The sequence below is a fragment of the Lepus europaeus genome, chromosome 21, assembly GCF_033115175.1.
Source record: "Lepus europaeus isolate LE1 chromosome 21, mLepTim1.pri, whole genome shotgun sequence".
Classification (NCBI taxonomy): domain Eukaryota; kingdom Metazoa; phylum Chordata; class Mammalia; order Lagomorpha; family Leporidae; genus Lepus; species Lepus europaeus.
Genome location: NC_084847.1, coordinates 43537741 through 43562150, shown reverse-complemented (window position 1 = coordinate 43562150; position 24410 = coordinate 43537741). Strand labels below are relative to the sequence as shown.

The window sequence follows — 24410 nt, the reverse complement described above, 5'->3', positions numbered from 1 at the left end:
GGGGAGAGTGACAGGAGTCCCAGTGGGTGGGGGTGAGGGAGGAGAGGAAGAACTTTTGCCACAGCCCCAGTTCCGTTTTGGGGGTTTTCTGTCCCTGGCAGAAGTAGCCTTGACTGCATTCATAAGAAGAGGCCTTGACTCATGGTCTCTCTTCTATGAGTTGTTCGGAAGTGTAATGTGTGTGTTCAGGTACACGGGCACGGGGCACTCAAATTAATTTGCACATAATCTAGTGAATTTTCACAGACTGCACACACAGAGGAGAAAGCAGAAGCTTAAAGAAACCCTAAGAATTCCTCTGTGCTCTGTTCCAGCCTGCTCCAAGATTCTGACATCTCATAGTAAGTATAGATATTTTTTTCTATTTAAAGATGGGTTTGAGGCCAGTGCCACAGCTCACTAGGCTAATCCTCTGCCTGCAGTGCCGGCACCCCAGGTTCTAGCCCCAGTTGGGGTGCCGGATTCTGTCCCGGTTGCTCCTCCTCCAGGCCAGCTCTCTGCTGTGGCCCGGGAAGGCAGTGGAGGATGGCCCTAGAGCTTAGGCCCTGCACCCGCATGGGAGACCAGGAGAAGCACCTGGCTCCTGGCTTCAGATCGGCGCAGTGCCGATCATAGCATGCCGGCCGTAGCAGCCATTTAGAGGATGAACCAACAGAAGGAGGACCTTTCTCTCCGTCTCTCTCTCTCACTGTCTAACTCTGCCTGCAAAAAATAAAAAATAAAAATTGGTTTGAAAGGCAGAGTTATAGATGAGGAAGTGTGGGAGAAATCTTCAGTGTATGGGTTTACACCCCAGGTGGCTACAATGGCCGGGGTTGGGCCAGACCGAAACAGAAGCCAGGTACTTTATCTAGTACTCCAGTGTGGGTTTAGGGGCCCAAATCCTTGAGCTGCTTCCTCTGCTTTCCTAGGCGGGTGAGCACACATCTGGATCACAAATTGGAACAGCCTGAGTTGTTGGGGTTGTGGTGGGCAGAGCCATGGCATAGTGGATGAAGCAGCTTCCTGCAGTACCAGCATCCCATATGGGTGTTGGTTCAAGTGCAGCAGCTCCACTTCCATCCCAGCTCTCTGCTGTGGCCTGGCAAAGTAGTAGAAGAGGGCCCAAGTCCTTGGGCCCCTGCAACTGTGTGGGAGTCCTGGGGGAAGCTCCTGGCTCCTGGCTTCAAATCTGCTTTGCTCCAGCTATTTCATCCATCTGGGAAGTAAACCCACAGATGGAAGACCTTCTCTCCCTCTCTCTCCCCCTCTGACTCTCTGTAATTCTACTTTTGAAATGAATAAATAAATCTTTTTTTTAAAAAAAAGTAACAGGCAGGAATCCAGTTGGCATCTATATGGAATGCCATTGTTCCTGGCAGTGTCATAACCTGCCATGCCACAAGACAGGTCCCCATGAGTACTTTTCTGCCCACTGTTTCTTTTTAGCTGAGTAGAAACGGGATATGTAAATTTAGTAACTAATACCTATTTAATAAATTTTATTATTCTTTAGTTATTATAAATTATAACTTATTTAGTAATTATGGAATCATTCAAGGTTTGCCTTTCTCTTTGTGTGAATTTTGACATATTCTATGTTCCAAGGAATTCATGCAATTCATTTATCTTATGAAATTTTTGGTCACAGAGTTGTTCATACTATTTCTTTACAGTTATCTTGTTAATGGAGTCATGGTGGTATGATGTGTTTAAAGAACCAAATTTTAGTTTTGTTGATATTTTTCTGATTGTACTTTTTTCAGTCCCATTGACTTATACTTTTATCTTCCATTATTTATTTTCTTCACCTTGCTTTAAGTGTTTAAGTCGCTGTTCTTCCTCTGAGCTCATAGGCTGAAAGCGTAGCTCATTGATCTTGTTTCTTTTTTCTTAAAATATGTATCCATTAATATAAATTGGCTGGATACAATTTCAATTTAGTTTGTAATATTTTTATTTGAGATTTATAAATGTGTTATTTTGATGTTGAATGATTGTTTTCCTTGCAAGTATTTGGGATTTTCCAGCTTTTTCATACTGACCTCTCAGGTAGTTGTTCCCTTGTGATCTGAGTTCTTTCATGGTGTGGCATCTCTTCTTAGGAATTGAGGTCTGCTGTATACTCACGAACGTGGTCAGAGTAGATGTGCCATGTGGGTCTGAGTGTCGTGTTTCATTGCTGTGGATGGAGCTTCTTCTAAGGATTTGTTTGACACTTGGTTGATTTAGGTGCTTTTCTGTTCAACTACATCCTTACTGATTGTCTGCTGATCTGTTAAGAAAAGAGATGTCTTGATGTCTGTGAGTGTAATAGTGCATTTGTTTATTTCTCTTTATAGTTTTAACAATTGTTTATGTATTTTGGCATGAGGTTTACTTTTGGACTCACTATCATACTCCATTGAAACATGTTTCTTCTGTTCTTTCATGAATCCCAAACCATCTTGGTTATTATAGGTTTATTGAAAGTCTTGAAAGACAGTTTTGTGATTTCACCCAGTTCCTTGATTTTCATGGTGGACTTGATAGTTGATTGTCTTGGGTTTTCCTGCTACAATCAGGTTTTTTTTTCTCAAAAACCTCTTGCTGGGTTTTTTTAAAATTTAGATTGCCTTAAACCTATAGAATCATTTTAGAAGGAATGGTATCTTATTATTCAATCTTAGATCTTCTTTAGTTTCCTTCATCAGCATTTTGGTCTTCAGCCAACATATTGTATATTTTATTCATAGGGTTTACGAGTTTTCATTTCAGTAGGCTATTTTAAATTTTATATCAGTGTCTACCTGTTCACTGATGGTAGTATACAGTTGATTTTTATATCAGTATCTAGCTGTTCACTGATGGTAGTATACAATTGATTTTATAATAAGCAATTACTTTTATAGATTTTATTTATTTGAAAGGCAGAGTTAGAGGCAGAGGCAGAGGGAAAGAGATAGAGACAAAGAGAGGTCTTCCATCTGCTGGTTCACTCCCCAGATGGCTACAGTGGCTGCAGCTGAGCAGATCAGAAACCAGGAACCAGGAGCTTCTTCTGGATCTACCAAGTGGGTACAGGGGCCCAAGGACTTGGGCCATCTTCCACTGCTTTCCCAGGCCATAGCAGAGAACAGGATCAGAAGTGGAGCATCCAGGACTCAAGTGGGTGCCCATGTTGGGTGCCAGCACTGCAGGTGGCAGCTTTACCTGTTGGCCACAGCACCAGCCCTGCACTTGATATTTTTACATTGCCTTTCTACCCATCGTGGTCTTGCTAAAATAATTTACTATTCCTAGTGACTTTTTAGAAAATGCTTTTGGAACTATGTTTAGATGATCATGTCTTCAGGAAATCCAGTTTAACATCTCCCCTTCAGTTCTCTTATTTCATTGTGTTTTTCTTGCCTTAATAATATTTGGGCTCCCTTCTGTGACATCAAGTAGGAGCAATGACTGTGGATGTCCTTAACTTTTATGTCCTCTTTGGGGTAGACCTTCTCTGCTGGATTTCACCATTTCAGTGTGATGCTTGCCATAGATTTTTATTAGTTTTGTTGGATCAGCATTTGACTGATTTCTGCGCATCTTTCATATCTTTCTTCTTTAGCCACTCACACATGAATTACATAGATGGGTTTTTCTAATACTGAATCCACTTCTATTTTTGAGAGAAGCCCCATTTAGTCATGATACATTAAAATATTACTAGATTTTATTTGATTGTATTCTCTGTTTATGAGGGACATTAGTATACAGTTTCTTTCCCCGTAATATATTTATCTGATTTTGGTATTAAAGTATCTCAGGTCACATAAAATAAGTATTTCGTCTTCTGTATTCTGGAAGTGTATGGGTAGAAGCTACCAGTGAAGTAGTATTGGATAGGAGGGCTTATCACTTTCTTTGTTGGGGGATTTATAACTGGATTCAATGTCTTGAGTGGATACAGGTGGCTACTTCAAAAAGTCACAGGAAGCTGAAATGGAAAGTTTATTGTGGAGCAGAAGTGTGTGTCAAGAGGCCAGCAGAAATGTCCTCACCAGGCTCTAATTTTTTATTTCATCTTCATGAATGAGAGCTTTGCAAGTTACAGTATTCTGGGTTAAGAGTTTTTTTTTTTTTCTTAAGACTTGACATATTATCTCACCACTTTCTCCTAGCCTGTGTAGGGTTTCTGATGAGAAGTCAGATGTGATTCTAATCAGAGATCCTCTGAAAAGGGTCTGGTATTTATCTTGTGTGATTTTAGAGTCCTGTCTTCATGTTGGAGTGTGAAGAATTTGACTGCGGTGGGTCATGGTGAAGATCTTTCTGGTCATGTGTATTAGGACTGCCATGTGCTTCCTGTACTTGAATGTCCCTTTCTTCAAATTAAGGAAGTTGTCTGTAATTACTTCAGTAAAAGGGCCTTCTCATCGATTGTATTTCTATGCCTTCACCTATTTGTTCTGATAAAATCCCTTAGCTAAAGCATAACCGTAAAAATATTCTTAGTGGGTGACATGCTATGGAGAGAATGACAAGGCCTATTCAAAGCAGCTGTCACTCCTGTTGCAGTCCCTCGGCTCCAGCTCCCAAGTACTTGGCTTGGCCAGAGGAGGATAGGGCTGCCCATGCAGTGACAGGTGCAGATAAAGTGTCCTCCCTGTTGCCACTACCACCGTGTGTCTGGCCACAGTTGATCCGTGGCCCCAAGGCTGGGAATGGCATCCAGGAGAGGAGTGATGCATATCAAATTCCTGTTAGCTGCAGACCAGTGCAGTCCTTGCATGCTGTTTCACACCAGGAAGATCAGGGCTCTTGCTGTGGCAGGTGCGAGAGGCTCTGGGGTGCGTCCTTGCTTGGCCTAGGAGAGAAGATGAGCTGTTATGACAGCCATGTCACTGGCATCTGGTGGCTGTGCCAGGGCTGGGTCTTGAATCGATTCCCTCTGAGCAGTGGCTCGCACTGTTATTGCACTGCTAATACCCACTGTGGTTCAAACTTGCAGCCCACCTTTGGCAGGATCTTTGGCTTGTGTGGTGGTCTTCATGTCTTCAGCCGCCCTGAGCACGAGCCCCCCTGGGATCTGTAGCTACTCTGGTCTGGTTTGAGTGTGGTTTGGTTGACTCTAGGGGTACAGGCTTAACAGAGAGGATCTGCAGCTTGAGCTGTGAAGGGCAGGATTTAGGGAAAGGATAACTCTTCTCTGAGCGTCCACCAGGACAGACAGGCCAGAGTGCTGGCTCATGTCTTTGCTTGGGATTTCTTCCAGCCATGCAGCTTGACCTGTGTTAAGGCGGTGAGCAAGGGGAGGGTCTGGAGGGAGATACTGGCCTTGAACACGGGTGGTTCCTTTGCTGAGATACTTACTGCAAGGGGACCACGGCAGTTCTTTCTTTATATGTCACCACAGGGCCACACTGACTTATAAAAGCAAGAAGCAAAAGGCCCTTATTCATTCCCACTGTACTCTCATGCATTCCTCTGTGTGCATTGCACATGTGTTCCCAATGTGCTCATGCTGCAAGGCTCTGCCTGGATGTGGATGCCCCACATATGCAGCCAATGAATCCTTGTCATTGTCTTTGTCACTGTCACCTATGGCATGCTGGCTATACTAAGTGGCTATGCAGGTGTCCTATATTTTCCCAGCCTGCCTTGCTGGGCTGTTTCATGGTGAGGATGAGGGAATGCAGAGAGGGCACAGCCCCATGGGGCAGCTTCCCCCACACTAGGGCCACACAGGTCACCTGCGGTGTGGGTGGCCTGGCCGGGGAGGAATCTAAATGCTTCCTAATTTTATTCCCTTTTCTGGCATATAAAATAGGTTCCACATATCCTGGAGAAAACCATCGCCTTAAAGGTTCCCCATGTCTTTCATATCGATATCCATGAAATTTATCCACAGCATTAATATAATGTTCCAGATACCAGCTGTGTTTACATATAGAATTAGAAAAATCCCAAATTCTTAGTCCTAAATTATCAGGATCATAAAATGTAGCCGAATTACTAAAGCCACATGACAGCCATGTTGGATTTTTTGTCAAAGAAGAATCCCACAATTCATCTGATTTGGAAGTAGGAAATTTAAGCTCACATGGTGTTGTGGGCATAGACACAGCAGGGATGGCTGTACAATTGTCATTATAAAGTGCTTGCCCTACTACCTGCAGTTGCCTTTCCCACATCCATCGCTTCTGTTCCCGTACCCATTTTTTACCACCAGATATTCCACTTTCTATTGAGCTCGTCTTATCTGGTCCATCTGCTAGAAAAGTTCTGTATGAGGTAGGAAGACAGCCCGATAGTGGTTCCCCCTTAAGTGACAGGCAAATGGGCAGAGAATCTGCTCTTCCCTCAAAGGTTATTAATGAAGAGGTGGAATATCTTTCATCAGAACCTTGAGCTCCTCCCAGTCTTACAGAATCATTAGTTAGCACTTTAATAGGCTCTCTGTCTAACCATCCCACTGGCTGAATAATTGGAGGATTTGGTACATAGGCCCAATAGGAAATCCCCTCCACTTCCCCCATCGGTGCTGAGACTAAGGCTAAAAAGGCCAAAAAATAATAGGGGGCAGAAAGCGGTCTCCCTTGTTCATGTAGCAACGCCTTCGCTGCGCGAATGAGGTTCTTGATCTTTGTCCACGTGATTTCCTTCTCGGCTGATGTTATCTTCAGCTTCTTCAGCTTGTTGACTGTCTGCTTCTTGTTCTTCTTCCAGCGTCGCTTCCCGCGGCGCTGTCCCAAGAGCTGGCCGGATAAGGCGATCCGGGATCCAGATCGGGACGTCAGCATTCTGTGGAAAAACACAAGCATAGCCTCGTCGCGAGGTTATTAGCAAATCTGGACCTTTCCATGTTCCAGTTAATAAATCCTTCCATAGGACTTTAGGTAATGGTGTTTTATATACTTCTTGATCCCAATGTTTTAAGGCTGCAGTTAAATTTTTATCATCAACATTTAAATGATTTAACACAAATAAACAATGAGACAGTATATGATGTGCTGAGAAATATGAATTTGCCTTTTGCAGCCTTTCTATTTGTAATTTTAAAGTTTGATGAGTCCTTTTTATAATGGCTTGCCCTTGTGGATTATAAGGAATTCCTGTCACATGCACAATATGCCATTGTGCACAAAAGGTGGCAAAAGCCTTTGAAGTATATGCAGGGCCATTGTCCATTTTTATTTGTGATGGCACCCCCATGATTTGAAAACATTGCACTAGATGTTGTACAACATCCTTTACTGCCTCTCCTGTTCTTGCAGAGGCATGCACAAAATGCGAAAAGGTGTCCACAGTAACATGCACATAAGCTAATTTCCCAAAAGAAGCTACATGCGTCACATCCATTTGCCAAATTACATTAGCTTTCAAGCCTCTGGGATTAACTCCCATTTTTAAAGGATGATACACTTCCGGACAATGTACACACTGTTTCACAATTTGCCTTGCCTGCTCTCTAGTAAGGGAAAACATTTTTCTTAAAGAAGAAGCATTTTGATGATGCAATTTATGACTTTGTTGTGCTTCCTGCACATTCCCTACAAATGGTTGAGTAAATATATCAGCAATAGCATTCCCCTGTGCTAAGGGTCCTGGTAATTTAGTATGTCCTCGAATATGCCCAATGTAAAATTTCTCTGTTCTTCTTTGTATTAACTCTTGTAACTGCTTTAATAATGATAGAATGGGAGATTTTCCTGATAAAAGCGCTGTTTCTAGGGCAGGAAATAAGTTAACCACATATCTAGAATCTGAGTAAAGGTTAAATGCCTGTGGAAACTTAGTAAAAGCTAAGACTACAGCCCTTATCTCAGCTTGCTGAGCAGATGTTTTTTCACCATTCTCTACATAAATCCCATGACCAGGGCTGTAGACCACAGCTCGACCCGTGGATGACCCATCTGTAAAAATATTATCTGACCTTTCTAGAGGTTGAGAGGAAAACCACAATGGAAATATTAATTCTACATGTCTGGCAAATTCTACAATGGGGTGTCTGGGGTAATGATGTTTTATTTGTCCTGCATAATTTTGCAATGCTAATACCCAATCATCATTATTTTGTAACAAATCATCCACTTGCATTTTATTATAAGGAGTGACTATGCAAGTTGGTTCCTTTCCAAAAAGTTCCTTAGATCTCATCCTTCCCTTAGTAATTAATAGGGAGCATAAATAAGGATAGTCTGCCACTATCTTTGTTTGTGTGTGTGGTAGATGGAGCCATTCTAAAACACCTTCTTGCCACAAACATGCTGTAGGAGTATATTCCGTAGCAAATATTAATAGTAGCCAAGGTTTTTCATAATTTACCTGTTGAACTCGGGCCTTGCTTAGAGCTTCTTCAACCAACTGCAGAGCTTTTATAGCTTCTGGAGTGATTGTTCTTAATGATTTTGGATCTGAATCTCCATGCAACAGCATATATAATGGGCTTAACTCTCCAGTGGTTATCTTTAAATGTGGTCGAAGCCAATTAATATCTCCTAATAATTTTTGATAATCATTTAATGTTCTCATTTTATCCCTCCTAATTGATATTTTCTGGGAGACTATACAATCATTTTTAATGGTTTGTCCTAAATAATTTAAAGGCCTTTCTCTTTGTTTCTTGTCTGGGGCTATAATTAAACCACAAGCAGTAAGAGCTTCAATAGTGTCATATAATATTTTTTCTAACATTTCTGATATTTCATGGGCCAATAATATATCATCCATATAATGAATAATATATGCTTTATCATATTTTTGTCTAATTCCTTGTAATACCTTATCTACAAATTTTTGACATAATGTTGGTGAATTTTTCATACCCTGAGGTAAAGTTACCCATTGATATCTCCTATATGGCCTTTTAAAATTTGTTGAAGGAACACTAAATGCAAAATATTCACTATCTTCTGGATGCAATTTTATGGTATAAAAACAATCTTGTAAGTCTATTACTATGATTTTCCATCCTTGAGGCACAGCAACGGGGGATGGCAAACCAGGCTGCAATGGACCCATGTCTTTCATAACAGCATTAACTGCTCTTAAGTCCTGTAACAAACGCCACTTGCCAGATTTTTTCTTAATGACGAACACAGGAGTGTTCCATGGACTATTCGACTCTACCAAATGCCCTTTATCCAACTGTTCTTGCACTAGCTGCTCAAGAGCCTGTATTTTTTCTTCTGTAAGGGGCCACTGACTCACCCACACGGGCTCTTGAGTCAGCCATTGTATTTTATCTGCAAAAAGATTTTCTGCAGTGGCCCCTATGTAAAATGCTGTTCATCCATGGCATCTGTCGTAACAAGACGCACCTGCATGGCATTCAAAAGGTCTCTACCCCAAAGAGTAAAAGGTAATGAGGGAAGGACATAAGGTTGAATGTACCCTTCCTTTCCTTCATCGGTCCATTTCAGCATTGCTGAGCTTTGCAATACCCCAGTTGCTGTTCCTAAACCTATCAAAGAAGAGCCTGTCCGATGTACGGGCCAGGCAGAAGGCCAATCTGAAGAAGCAATACAAGTCCTATCGGCCCCTGTATCCAGTAACCCTCTGAACTGTCTTCCATTTAAATGAATAGTTTTGAAGGGACGTTGACCAAGCTCTTGAACAAAATATATCCCTTCTGTGCTGCCAAATTGTCCCTGTCCTCTACATTCTTTCATGATTTTATTAGGTAAATTTATATATGGCAGTAATAATAGCTGTGCAATTCTTTGCCCCTTATGAATTTGTATTGTTTCTTTTAATGGCCTAATCATGATTTTTATATCATTCTCGGTATCGGAATCCAACACTCCTGGCAATACCTCAAAATTTTTTGTGTAATTTGAACTCCTACCTATAATTAATCCTACAGTTTGGGGTAATAAGGTTCCTTTTACATTAGTAGGAATTAAGGTTACTCCGTCCCATTTAGATACAATTATATCCTTAGAGCTGGCTAAATCAAGACCCGCACTTCCTGGCGTGGCTCTTGGTAAGTCATGTATGGTAAATTCTGGGGCTTCTGGATTCAGAGAACTGCTCACACCATTGTTCTCACGGCTCTCAGCTTCTCCCTTTGTTGCCGGGCTAGGAGCCTGCCCCTGACTTAGTTTTTTGTTTCCCTTTCCTTTTCTGCCTCTTTTGTTAGAGGGGTTCCATCTTTATGGAACTTTGACTTACATTCATTTCTCCAATGTCTCCCTTTTTTACAACGGGGACATAATCCAGGAGCTTCCCTCTTTTGGGGGTCTCCTTTTGAATGCTTGCAGTCCTTCTGCATGTGTCCAGGTTGTCCACAATTGTAGCAAGCATTCATGGGGGGAGACTTTGAGCCTCCTCCATATGTTTTCTTTACATAGGCGCTAAACTTCTGTCCCTTCATTGCTGCAGCATAGGCCATTCCTTGCACTACTGCTGGTGAGGCATCTAAACATGCTTTAATATAATCCTGGAGCGTTCCTGTCTTCCTTAAAGGCCGAATTAAATCTTGACAAAGGGGATTGGCATTCTCCCAAGCCAACTGCTTAAGAAGAATGTCAGTGCCCTCTGAAGGAGGAAGCATTCTCGTGACAGCCTCCTCCAGCCTGGATATAAAATCTTGATAAGGTTCTTCAGTTCCCTGTCTTATACTAGCTAGTGTTCCCCCCTTGGTTCCTGGAGGTGGCAATGTACACCATGCCTGTACAGCATTATTAGTTATAAAAGTCAATATATCTCTAGGAATTTTGGTCTGAGCCTGAGGTGAGGTATATTCTTCTGTCCCCATAAGCATAGACATCGTGGGCTTAGGTCCCTTCTTTTTTATAGATTGTATTATAGTATCTTTGCTTCGGTCCTCATAATCTGTTTGCCAGAGAATATAATCCCCAGGGGTCAAAGTGGCCTTAGCTGTCTGCATCCAATCATACGGTGTCAGCCATAGACTAGCCACCATCTCTAACACTTGCAAAGTATAGGGAGCTGTAGCCCCATTAGTCTTAACTGCACTTTGCAATTCCTTTAAAGTCTTTAATGGCATTGGTTCCCAGGTCGGTTCTTCATCATTCTCAAATACCTCTGTAACAGGGAACGTTCCCAAGGACAAATCCCCATTTCTCCTTGCCTCTGCGACTGCTCCTTGAAATCCTGTAGGGGGCAGAGGAGGACGCTTCCAGGGTTTTGGGATTGGCCGTGATGTTTTAGAGGCTCCAGGCAGAGACATTAAAGGCATGGGATGATGGTCTCGAAAATCATCCTCCCAATCTTCCTCTGCCTGTCTCCTTTCTAATTCTGACCAATCAACCTCATCCCCATCATCTCTGTTAATAGAGGCATAAAACAATTCTGGGGCCGAAGCCATCAAGGGAGTCGCTTCCTTCTGCCTCTCTTTTTCCATCATTTCTTCATACACTGGTCCCTCACCAGCCTCTGAGGCTGTTTCCCTGCAGAGTCCCTCAAAGGGAGTAGTTTCTGCTAAAAGTTCACGAATTTGATACCATAATTGATATGCTTGCGGGGGCAGTGTATTTTCCCCTTGACTTTGTACGTACCTACGCATTTCTTTACCAACCTTTTTCCAATCTTCTAAAGTCATAGAGCCTCCCTCCAGGAACCAAGGACTTACCCTCCTGAGGAACGAAGTAAAAGTTTCTACCGTTTTGACTGAGACAGGAAAGCCAGTTTTAGTCAACATTTTCTGTAACATGACCACCAACATTTTTTCATTCTTAGTTAAAGCATGCCCCATGATTCCCCTTATAAGATTACTTACACTTAACCAGTGAGCCTTTACTGGCAGGGCTGCAGTCACTTGGTAAGAGTCGTCCTTGCTCTGAAGAAAAAGGAGAAAGAGAAAGATTACCTGTCCTTCAGGTCCCTGTTCGGGCGCCACCTGCCACGGACCGGCTCTACCAGAGGCCTCAGACCGAGGGAGAACAAGGGCGAAGGTGTCCAGGAGAGCAAGAATCGACGGGGGAAATGACAGACAGACACCCAAATTGTATGAGTATGCTGCTGCGTTTATTTGCTGCAAAGCATAAGCTTTTATTCCGCTTTTACACGGAACTTGGCAAAGCAAATACAGGCTTCCAGGCAAAGAAATTACGCTTACAATCATTAATCAGCAGGACATTCTAACTCACATGTGAGACAATAGTGGTTTCGGTTTTTCAATCTACATATGCTGTGAGAATCGTTTTTGCACTTTTATGAAAGGTCACAGAGAGTTCATTTCTTAACTTAAAGACAATTTTTCTTTTATAAATTTCTTGATCATTTTATCTCAACCTCCTCTCACACGCACTAATTCGCTACCTGAATAATAACTAGAGGGGGTAAATATTTTTCCGCTTGCGGGGCCCACCAAGGACGAGTCCACCACCGCCCACTAATTAGATATTGTTCATATCCTTTTGGCAAAATTCTCTTGGGAATCTTTGCTAATTCTTGCTCTCTTTTGGAATCTTTTTTGGGCGTGCACATTTCCTAATAACATCTCCAAGTGGGCTTCTGCCGTGCCATCTCCTTCATCAGAGCTAAGCAGCTCCAGCTGCTCCGTGGGATAGAGCAATGTTCCCAGAGTGTTATTTGAGTTCAATGCCCAGGCTGCATTGTGCACGGCCTGGATGAATAGCGGCGCCCACAAGGATATGTTCCCGGAGGTAAAGTTTATTGAATCCTGGTGTCCCACCTGTACCCCACTTGACTGCACATAGCACAATGAAAAAGCACTGCTAAAATTAAACAAAAGCAACAGCAAGGAAAGTTCTCTGAGCCAAGCTGGCAGTTTTGTGCCTTTCTAGCCGCCAGGGGCCATGACGACCGCTGACTGTATGGGAACCGCCTGGGGCTTCACTCCACGGAGCACTGACCCCACCCCTCCAGCCTGAGGGTCCCAACATGGCAGCAGTTTTGCTACGCAGATGGGACAGCTGTGGGTGTAGCAATAAAGTCCTTTTTTTAGAAATCCCCAACTGTCTAAATATCTAAGGAATCCCACCTTCTGGTATAAACATGAAATGTTTTCTTCTGTTATACCAAAATTAAAATTAACCCATATTCTAGCATTGAGAATTGAGATAAAAATACCATGATAGTGTACATGTAGAAAATGTCAACAGTGATCTCAGAAGCTGCCTTTATGTACTCTTGCTTTGTGGAAGACATGACTTGTCCTATTTCAAACATAACCCATATTTTAAATGCAGGGCTAGGCTGTGGAGGGCAGAGATTGGGAAGCAGACCTGTGTTCAGTGGAGAACGCAGTAGATCACAGGTGTTTCAAGTCCTTGTGTGAGTGAATAAATTACAACCATTTCCTCAAGTGGAAGTCAGGGATAATACCACACTGAATGTTTTAAGGAAGAAGGAAATGAATGGGTATCAAAATCTTTTCTGAGTTATATTCTTTTTCAAAATCTGTGTTAAATGGGTACATAATGCATATAGTATCAAATTCTAAATAAACTCTAGTAGTTGGTCCTGATGTAGTATTTTATTTATAGCTATGTATTCCTTTTTTATTTTTTTACTTTTTTAAAAGATCTTATTTATTTGTTTGAAATTCAGAGTAACAGAGAAGAGGAAAGGCAGAGCAAGAGAGAGAAGGAGGTTTCTTCCATCTGCTTCCATCTGGCTGCAATGGCCAGAGCTGAGGGAATCCAAAGCCAGGAGCCAGGGACCTCCCCAGGGTCTCCTGCATGGGTGCAGGGGCCCAAGGACTTGAGTCATCTTCTACTGCATCGGAAGTGGAGCAGCCGGGACTCAAACCGGCACCCATATGGGATGCCGGCACAGCAGGCGGTGGCTTTACTGGCTGCCCCACAGCGCTGGCCCCTCCCAGCAAGCCATCCCCCCTGGGAATGCCTGGGAAAGCAGAGGGAGATGGCCCAAGGACTTAGGCCCCTGAACCCACACTGGAGTACTGGATAAAGTACCTGGCTTCTGCTTCTGTCTGACCGAGCCCTGGCCTTTGCAGCCTCCTGAGGGGTAAACCCCCAGATGGACAATCACCAAGAGAAAGAAAGAGTACTCGTGATGCCCCATGCACAGCTTCTCTCCCCGAGCAGTTTCAATGGCCAGTGCCAGGCCAGGCAGAAGCCAGGAGGCAGGGGCTCCATTCAGGACTCCCAGAGTAGAGGGAGGCAGGGTCCAGAGTACTTGGGCCATCAGCAGCTGCCTCCCTGGAGCACTGGGACTGGAAGTGGCCCTGTAATGTCAGACGCTGAATGTGTCGTGTGACGCCATGACAGCCGCCTGTGAGGAGTGTGCCTGTGCCCTGCGCCCTGCGCAGTGACCTGGAAGTGCACCCGCAGGTGCGGCCCTCTCCACTTCTTGGTGCTCAGGTGGGAGTCAGCACCGTGTCTGCTCTTGCCCAGAGCCTGCACAAGCTGTGAGGAGCTGCCATCGATGCCGCTGGCAGAGCCTGAGGGAGACCTAGCGCCTCCCAGGGTCAGGCCAGGATCAGGGCTTCTTCGGCCCCTTCCGGAAGACTACACGTCAGGACTCAGTTCCTTTTCCAGAGGAACAGAAACACTCTTTCTTCAGGGAGTTTGGCGCAGTGGCCTTCCTGTCACGGGGTAGGCGGGGCCCAGGGTGCTGAGAGCTGGAAGGGTGTGTGTGTGTGTGAGGGGTACCTGGGATAGAAGGTGGAGGAAATAGAGGTCAAAGGGGAGTCGGGAGGAGAGAAGAAGTGGGGAGAATGAAAAGGTGGCATGAAGGTGGGAAGGCAAGGAAGGGAGGGAAGGAAATGCACATGGGGGAGACGAAATGGAGGGGAGAGTGACAGGAGTCCTGGTGGGTGTGGGGGAGTGGGTCGGAGAGGAAGAACTTTTGCCACAGCCCCGGTTCCGTTTTGGGGGTTTTCTGTCCCTGGCCGGAAGTAGCCTTGGCTGCATTCATGAGAAGAGGTCTTGACTCATGGTCTCTCTTCTCCAGGTTGTTCAGAAGTGTAATGTGTATGTGCATGAACACGGGCACGGGGCACTCGAATTAATTTGCACGTAATCTGGTGAATTTTAAAAGACTGCACACACGGAGGAGAAAGCAGAAGCTTAAAGAAACCCTAAGAATTCCTCTGTGCTCTGTTCCATCCTGTCCAAGATTCTGACATCTCATAGTAAGTACTAGATTTTTTTTTCTATTTAAAGATTGGTTTGAAAGGCAGAGTTATAGATGAGGCGGTGTGGGAGAAATCTTCAGTGTATGGGTTTACACCCCAGGTGGCTACAATGGCCGGGGTTGGGCCAGACCGAAACAGAAGCCAGGTACTTTATCCAGTACTCCAGTGTGGGTTTAGGGGCCCAAGTCCTTGAGCTGCTTCCTCTGCTTTCCTAGGTGGGTGTGCACACAGCTGATCACAAGTGGGAACAGCCTGAGTTGTTGGGGTTGTGGTGGGCAGAGCCATGGCATAGCGGATGAAGCAGCTTCCTGCAGTACCAGCATCCCATATGGGTGTTGGTTCAAGTGCAGCAGCTCCACTTCCATCCCAGCTCTCTGCTGTGGCCTGGCAAAGTAGTAGAAGAGGGCCCAAGTCCTTGGGCCCCTGCAACTGTGTGGGAGTCCTGGGGGAAGCTCCTGGCTCCTGGCTTCAAATCTGCTTAGCTCCAGCTGTTGCATCCATTTCATATTGTTATCCTTATATATCTAGGGCAGTATCTTTCATGTGTTTCAAAATATAAACTAAGCTTAATAATATGATAATGTTTGAAGATTTTCCTGCAGCAGTCTACGCTGTATCCTCTCAAGTCGGCAGAGCACCAAACACTGCTCTGTATTTCTGAGTTTTAAATTTGGCAAGAAACAATCTATGAGCTTTAAGACTGAAGAAACGAATAGCACAGTAAACACTCTTTGTTGTACTGTGAAATATATGGGTCAGTTTCTCTGGGATTGTGCTAATGAAAGGAAAACTCAAAGTTAAGTAACTCCCATGAAAGCCCAGGGTGTTGATCCTAAAGGCTGAAGTTAGGGGGTTACTCAGACTTTGAATATCAGCTTCTTATTGTGTATCAAGTGTTTCAGTGCTTGTCACTGAAGAAAAATGCTTGAACCTCTTTGACACTGAGGTTGGCTCTGCCTCACAGCAGTGTCTCTTACCCTTTAATGCACATAACAGTCGACTGGGGAATTTGTTAAAGCACCGACTTTGGGCACCACTCCAGGGTCTGGGATAGGGACAGGACTAGGCATAGCCACTGAGCTCTGCATAAGATAGGTACAGCTATGTCTATAAAGCTGTTTCACTGACTTCATATGTGAGATTGTTAAATTAACAACAGGAGTCACTGTGCACTAACTCCCCATGTAGGATATCTGTCCTCAATGAGTTATATTATGAGAGTTAACTGTAAAACTAGTTCTCAAACTGTGTGTGTGTGTGAGCACGTGTGTGTTCAACTTGTTGAAATCTTTACTTAATATAGAATTGGTCTTCTGTGTACAATGTTAATGGAAAATGAATTTTAATGTAGAATGTGACTGGGAAGGGGAAGGGAGTAAGAAGTGGGGTGGGAGTGTGGGTGGGAGGATGGGTATGGTGGGAAGATTCACTCTATTCCTAAAGTTGTACTTATAAAATTTATATTCATTAATAAATAAATAAATAAAAAGAAAAGAAGAAAAAAAAGCTGTTTCTCCTCAGTGGCTCTCTTGACATTTGGGTAATTCATAGCCGTGGGGAGTTTTTTTATGTTTTAAAGACTTTAGCATCATCTCTGGTGTTTACACACTAAGTGTTGGATGTACCTCACCCCCAAGTTGTGACAGGTAAATTCTCCAGCCTCTGCTGGGACCCATTGCTATAGGTTCTGTGTGGGTGGTAGACTGAGGTATCATTCACTGAGGTTTTTTTTTTTGTTTGTTTGTTTGTTTTGTTTTTTGACAGAGTTAGACAGTGAGAGAGAGAGAGAGAGAAAGGTCTTCCTTCTGTTGGTTCACTCCCCAAATGGCCACCATGGCTGGCACTGCACCGATCCAAAGCCAGGAGCCAGGTGCTTCTTCCTGGTCTTTCATGCGGGTACAGGGGCCCAAGCACTTGGGCCATCCTCCACTGCCCTCCCGGGCCACAGCAGTGAGCTGGACTGGAAGAGAAGCAACCAGGACTAGAACCCAGCAGCCATATAGGATTCCAGCACCGTAGGCGGAGGATTAACCAAGTGAGCCGGCCCCTCACTGTTTTCAGGAAAGGAATAATGAATGATGAATGGTCAGAATGACAGATGGCCATCATGTGGCTCAGTGAGGTTTGTGCCTCTCTATGAAAAGAGAGCTGAGAAGCATGGCTTCAGATGCACAGAGAAGGCCAGTGGCCCCATCGAGGTTGGGATTCGCAAAATAAAGACAGTCTGTGTGCTTCAGTTTATCAGCTCCTCAAAGATCTGATTCTGTGGCTTCTCTGTGGCTTTTTTTTGGGGGGAGAGCTTCCCATGTGAGAATGCCTGGACATGGCTCCAGATAATGCATCATTGCTAATGGCCCTGTTTGGAAGCCTGGAGTCAGGTGCTCACGGAGTACCAGGTGGAGCCAACTTGGGCCTTCCCTGTGTTCTTGCATAGAAAATAGGGCCTGTATCTCACTCAGCAGGTGTCTCTTTGTGGCCGGCCCTACTAATGTTCTAGAAGGCAGGGCTGGGTCTGTGAGAAGCTGGGTCTGTGTTGGGCTGCCCTAGCTCATAGCAGCAGGAGGCAAGGAATGCATCTGTCCAGGCATTTGTGCATCATTTCCTCCAGCATTGCCATGCATGCACACCAGAGGGACTGCTTGACTCCAGATGATGAGAATCTTGGATGTTCCAGCCACAGTAGTTGAGGTTGAGGTACCAATTGATGTAGTGTTGCAGCAGTTACGTGCCTTCCTGCATCTTCTGTGCAGGCTGTTGGTATAGGTCAGAATTCCAGAGGGTAGCACCGAGCTAAATACATGAACTCCCTGAGTTAGAATAAAATAGGATTGGATCCAGACTGCCTACCATGATCTCCAGGGTACTCCCTGTGACTTGGCCTCTACTTCTTGCCCTAAGTCATCTCTAAGTTGTCGTGTTTGCTCATTAAATTTCAGCCCCTCTGTTCTTCCTTCTGGTCTTGAAGTGACACACCACTCCTACTTCTGTGCACATGGCTCCTTCTGCTTGGATGGCCTGCCTGTCCCTACCCCACCCCTAAGATTTGCCTGGCTGCCCCCACCTCCTTTGGATCTATTTCAGTATACAGGCCAGAAGGCACTGTGCATCCTCTCCACCCAGCTCCTGAGCTAAGACATCATCTGGTTCCTTTGACATTGTTCTTTGCATTGATTTCCTTCTTCCTTGTAAGCCTCTTCCTGGTCAGAGGTAAAATTCATGAACCTGGGACCTTCCCTTTGGAAGCCACCTTCCCTAGTTCACCTTCCTGGAATGATGCCTGGCACACAGCCAGAGTTGGTTGCATGTGTTGAATGAATGACAGACAATCGATAGATGAGTGTGTCTTCCCTGAGCGGTAGATCTAGAGGGTCTGCAGAATACGTAAGTACGTAAAGCATTAGGATTCCTTCCTGCCTGCTTGCAGTCTCAGAGTGCAGGTGCCAGTCAGATTGGCAGAACAGCAAGCAGCACCCTGTGAGGAGAGGGGGCCTGGATGGAGAAGGGTGTTGTGCCTTGGCCTCAAGAGAGGGCAGGCACCATTCAGACCTCTCATCAATGGGATAGCCACATCCAGTATAGGGCTGAGGGGTGAGGTGTTAAAGGGCAAGGTGCTGAAAATTCAACAGGCATCAGGTGAATAGGTAGAAAGTGGAGGTGCAAAATACCCATAATGGGCGTGGGATGGGGCCTGAAGCCACAAGCTGCCATCCTCATGACTGTTAATACCAACCCAGCTTGCCTGTGTCTTTCCCATGCACCATGTAACTTGTGTTCCTGGCTTCTTGAAATAGTCACAGCAACACTTGGAAGTGATTAGTATTATTTTTGTGCCCATTTTTCAGATGGAAAAACTGAGGCTAAGGCTAAAAGATTCATTTGTGGTAAGAAGCAGATCCCAGGCAGGCTGTTAGCAATGTTTGTGTTCCTCCTGTAAACCCCTCCCCTTTGTGGATGCTTTTTTTAGAGATTTATTTATTTATTTGAAAGTCACAGTTACACAGAGAGAGAAGAGGCAGAAAGAGGTCTTTCATCTGCTTGTTCACTCCCCAGAGGGCCACAATGGTCGGAGCTGCACCGATCTGAAGCCGGGAGCCAGGAGCTTCCTCCAGGTCTCCCATGCAGGTGCAGGAGCCCAAGGACTTGGGCCATCTTCTACTGCTTTCCCAGGCCATAGCAGAGAGCTTGATTGGAAGTGGAGCAGCTGGGTCTTGAACCGGCACTCATATGGAATGCCAGCGCTTCAGGCTAGGGCGTTAACCCACTGTGCCACAGCACCGCCCCCCCCCCCCCCTTTTTGGATTCTTTGTAAATACTTGGCATGTGATGATACCATGACACAACCAAGAGAGCACTGAGTTCGGATTCAAGAGACCCTGTATTTGTACTGCTGGACCACAACGGATTGACGTAAGTTTGACTTAATGCATTCTGGGTTGTGGAACCTCAGTTTCGTCCCCTAGGAAACAGAGAAGTTGGATTCAGCTTTACTGGGTGTGGTGTGGACACTTGAAGGTATAAACAGCACCCCAGCAGCGATGGAAAGCTGAGGTTGGATTCTGAAGTCTTAGATGAGCATTTTCAATCCTGGTGGCTCATTAGATTCATTCACAGAGTAAAACAAAAATCCTTGGCATCTTCAGGGGTGATGCGGGGGTGGGGAGTGGGGAGTAGGGAGGGGGGGTATCAGTTTTAAAGATTAATAGCTGCTGAGCTCTTGAATTGTGTTTAACGTGACTAAGAAACTGAATATTTAGTTTTATTTAGTGCTTTAAATAGGGGGCAGACGCTCAGCCTAGTGGTTCAGATGCCCATGCCCTGTATCAGAGTATCTTAGTTCAATTCCCGGCTCTGCTCCTGACTTCAGCTCCCTGCTAATGCAGACCCTGGGAAGTAGCAGTGATGGCTTAAGTGACTGGGTTCCTGCCAGCCATGGGGGTGTCTTCTCAGCTCTCTAATCTACCCCTGGGCACTGTGGACTTTGGGGAGTGAACCAGCGGATGCAAGTATGCACTTGCTTGCTTTCTTCTCCCCTCTTCACACCCACAGATAGGATAAAATAAAATGAGCACATGTAGCTGTTAGCTATATATTGGGAAGCCTGTCCAGGATGAGGTTGAGGGCTTGGTAGCTCTGGGTAGCTATAGTCTCAGCTCCACCCTAATCTGTGGAGTTCAACTTTATATCTCACCTAATTCCCATCTAAGTCTAAGAGACCAGACTCTGAGCCAGCCTGGTGTTCCTCTCCTTGTCTCTGAATCAGAGCACTTTAGCCACTGTGCAGAGCTACCTTAGCTGGGAATCCAGCAGCCACAGGAAGCTTGAGATGAAACTTCTTCTCCATATGATCCACCTACCTCACTTTTGTGTATCCATCCAAAGGAAACAGATCTCTGTCTTGAAGATGAGGTATGCATCATCTGTTGGTACCTGTGGGGGGATTGCTTTCAGGACCCACTGAAGATACCTGAATCCATGGATGCCCCAGTCCCTTCTATAAAATGGCTCGATATTTGCACATAACCTGTGCAACACTCTCATGTACCTTAAATCATCTCTAGATTAGTTAAGATACCCAGTGCAATGTACATAGTTATACTGTATTGTCTAGAGAATAATGACAAGGAAAGACCCTATATGCTTTCAGTGTAGACACAATTATTCTTTTAATAATAGTTTCAGTGTGTGCTTGGTTGAATCCTTGGCTGAGGAACTCATGGACACAGAGCGTCAGCTGTGTCTATACATAGCCGTGCCACCCAGCTTCACAAAGGAAGGAAATCCTGCCTTATTCGACCATATAGGTTAAGTAGGAAGACCTTACGCTATGTGAAATCAGCCAGACTCAAACACTGAATGAACTCACTCATATACGGGATCCAGAAAGGTGAAACTCCAGATCAAAATGCTGATGGTCAGAGGCTGGAGGTACAGGGGAAATGAGAACATGTCATCACAGGGGACAAAGTACAGTCACAACATGAGTAAGTTCTAGAGTCCTGATGTCCAGTATGGTGATTGTTTGATAATAATGTTTCATATTCTTGATATCTGCAAAAAGCCTGGATATGGACGTTAGATATTCTCATCACTCACATGTATAAGAAGTAGCGGTAACATGATGGATGTGTTAATTAGCTTGATTATGACAATCACTTCACAATGTATACATACAAAAACACCTAAAGTTGTACAGTTGAATATACACAATATCTGTCAATTTTACATACCAGTAAAGCTGAAAAAATAAGGAAATAAAAGTTAAACTTCTTTTTTTTTAACAGGCAGAGTGGATAGTGAGAGAGAGAGACAGAGAGAAAGGTCTTCCTTTTTGCCATTGGTTCACCCTCCAATGGCCGCTGCGGCCAGCGCATTGTGCTGATCTGAAGCCAGGAGCCAGGTGCTTCTCCTGGTCTCCCATGCGGGTGCAGGGCCTGAGCACTTGGGCCATCCTCCACTGCCTTCCTGGGCTGTAGCAGAGAGCTGACCTGGAAGAGGGGCAACCGGGATAGAATCCGGCGCCCCAAAAGGGACTAGAACCCAGTGTGCTGGCGCCGCAAGGTGGAGGATTAGACTGTTAAGCCACGGCACCGGCCAGAGTTAAACTTCTTATTGAAAGAGAAAGAGGAGAGGACAAAGAAAGATAGTATTCAGTTATTTTTTTTAAAAAATGCTGTTGGATTTCCTCATGAGAGGAGCAGAAAGGTGGATAGAGTGTAAATCTCTAGTCCAGTGAGTGCAGGTTTCTTGGGGCAGAATTCTGTGTTTTGGGGTGATGGGGTTGGTGTGGTATTGGGAGATGGTGCACAGAGCAAGTGCAGAGTCTTTGTTTTTCCTGAGCACACATTCATTGGCTTCATCCGTTCATCCAACAGTGAACCTGTCACATGCTTATGGAGTATCTGGACCCTCAGATACTGCAGTGGATTCTAAGCCCCTAACATTGGGTCCAGACTCAGATGAGGCTGCTATGTGTTTCTACTTTGTTATGAAGACCATGGAATCTGATAGAAAAATTTAAGGGAGGGCTTGGGGGGGGGTGCTGCACCATGCTCCGATATGAAATTCATAGGTCCAGTGTCTGTGTGGCAGGTGGGTGGGAAGGGGCAAGATGAGCTTGACAGGAGGCCCATCTGTAGTTTGAGAAATTTCCTGATGTCTGAATATGAGCTGGTGCAATAGAAAAAGGAAAAGAAATAAGCCTGAGACATGATGAAGCAGCTATGGCTGCTGTAAGCTTGGGTAGTGATTAACTACCATAGTGAATGTGGGAAGAGATACTTCCTTCTTTCCTGAGAGAAGTGAAGTGGGGAGTTGAATGTAAATCATTAACAGGTGCAAGGAGTGGACGTTGCCTCAAGAGGAATTGTTTGTGGGTGATGGAGTGGATATGTTTTTAGGAAATGGTATCTGGGTGTGATTTCTCCCATCAACCTCAGTCTCCTCTGTAAACTGATTAAAGACTGCATGTGAGATCATCCATGTTTGTTTCCCATTTTGGAGGATTTTCTTTTTTAGCTGGATGTCTCAAGAGAGACATAGGGGTAGTTAGCCACAATCACCCCCCTACACACACACGGGAGAGGGAGAGGGAGAGGGAAAGCGAAAGGGAGAGGGACTCGATTTATGATCTGCATTCCTGGAAGCAGTGTTGGGAGTAGATGAACATTCTGATTCTGCATCCAGATTGCCTGGCTCGGCCATGTTCTAAGTATGTGACTCTGGGCAACCTTGTATTTTGTGAGCCTCAGTTTTTAAATATGCAACACAGGAATAATAATGAGACCTCCCACTATATGGTATGTAGAGCGACTTGTCAATATTTTCCATGCAGTCCAGCCATGATGAGGTGGTGGTGGTGGTGGAGGATGAGGAGGATGAGGAGAGTAGGTGATCATGGAATAGATATTCTCCAGTGGAGCTGATTCAGCTTATGTGTATGTGAGAACACTATTCATCTGACATAGCACTGTATGCAGGGATCCTGCCAAGATCTTCAACAGCATTTCCTCCCCTCTGCTTCCTCGACCATAATGCATTTATCTGTGGTCCCTGGAATAGTCAAAATGGATCCCAAGAATCCTCCATCTGTATTGTCCACCTTACCCCCTCTTGCTCACCCGAATGTTCTTTTGAAATTCTCCTCTCTCAGTCCTCAGTTCACAGAATTTGCTCTTCCTCAAGTTCCCATCAGATCTATGAAGATATGAGAGTCAGTATCTGACCTGTATATCTCTATTTTCCCCAAGGTCTAAAATGGTGTTGCACCTAGTACAGTGCTCAACAAATATTTGCTGAGTGGATAGATATTTGCATAGCATTTTATAGTCTCTATTAGACAGGAATCTTGAGTTCAAGTATTCAGACTGGCTTATGTGAACATGGGAATTTATTGGCTCATATAAGTAAGAGATCCAGGGTAAATGGCCTCAGGCAAAGAAGAGGGGGAGAGGGAAGGCTCCAACAGTAGGTCACCAGGAATCTGTTTCTACTTCCTGGTGCTATTTTAAGTATGTTGGCTTCATTGCTCCATTGTGAACCTGGGGACCAGATAGAATATGTTTTGTTACAACCATATATACTCAAAAGGAAGGAGAGTGGTGGTAAGATGAAGGAGAGAGAATGAGAAGAGATGATAAGCAAGCAAAATAACAGATGTCTTTCCCTGCAATAGACAGGGATTTTCCTCATCACCGTATTTCTGTTATCTACTTTGGAGTCCACCATTCAGTAGGTGCTCAGCAGTGTTTTTGAGCGAATGAATGTGTGCTTTATTTTCCCTTATTTCTAGGTAAAAAATTTTTAATTCCCTAAAGACACATGGTTCTGTATAAATTGCCTTCTGTCTCATTCCGTGTTTTGCTTTCTTTTTCGCCTGTCCGCAGGATCCCACATCTACTTTCTTCCAGTTTGGAGTGTCCATCCAGCAGCAGGTCATGGTCATGCTGAAGATCATGCAGGATTATGACTGGCACATCTTCTTCCTGGTGACCACCATCTTTGCCCACTACAAGGACTTCATTAGCTTCATCACAACAACCATGGACAACAGCTTTGTGGGCTGGGACATACAGCATGTGATCACACTGGACACCTCCTTCAAGGAAGCCAAGACACAAGTGCAGCTGAAGAAGATCCACTCCTTCATCATCCTGCTCTACTGTTCCAAAGACGAGGCTGTTCTCATCCTGAGTGAGACCCATTCACTTGGCCTCACCGGCTATGATTTCTTCTGGATTGTCCCCAGCCTGGTTTCTGGAAATACAGAGCTCGTCTCCGCAGACTTTCCCTCAGGACTCATTTCAGTCTCCTACGATGACTGGGGCTACAGCCTGGAGGCGACAGTGAGGGACAGTCTCACATCCTAACCACTGCC

The 24410-nt window shown here is 44.7% G+C and overlaps 1 long non-coding RNA gene across 1 annotated transcript; it reads left to right on the top strand.

Annotated features, from left to right (window-relative positions):
• Positions 1 to 251: 251 nt before the first annotated feature.
• On the top strand, positions 252 to 24202 carry LOC133750210 (uncharacterized). Its single transcript, XR_009864683.1, has 3 exons — positions 252 to 341; positions 14941 to 15034; positions 23920 to 24202. It is a non-coding gene; the product is annotated as an uncharacterized LOC133750210 (long non-coding RNA).
• The last annotated feature ends 208 nt before the right edge of the window (positions 24203 to 24410 follow it).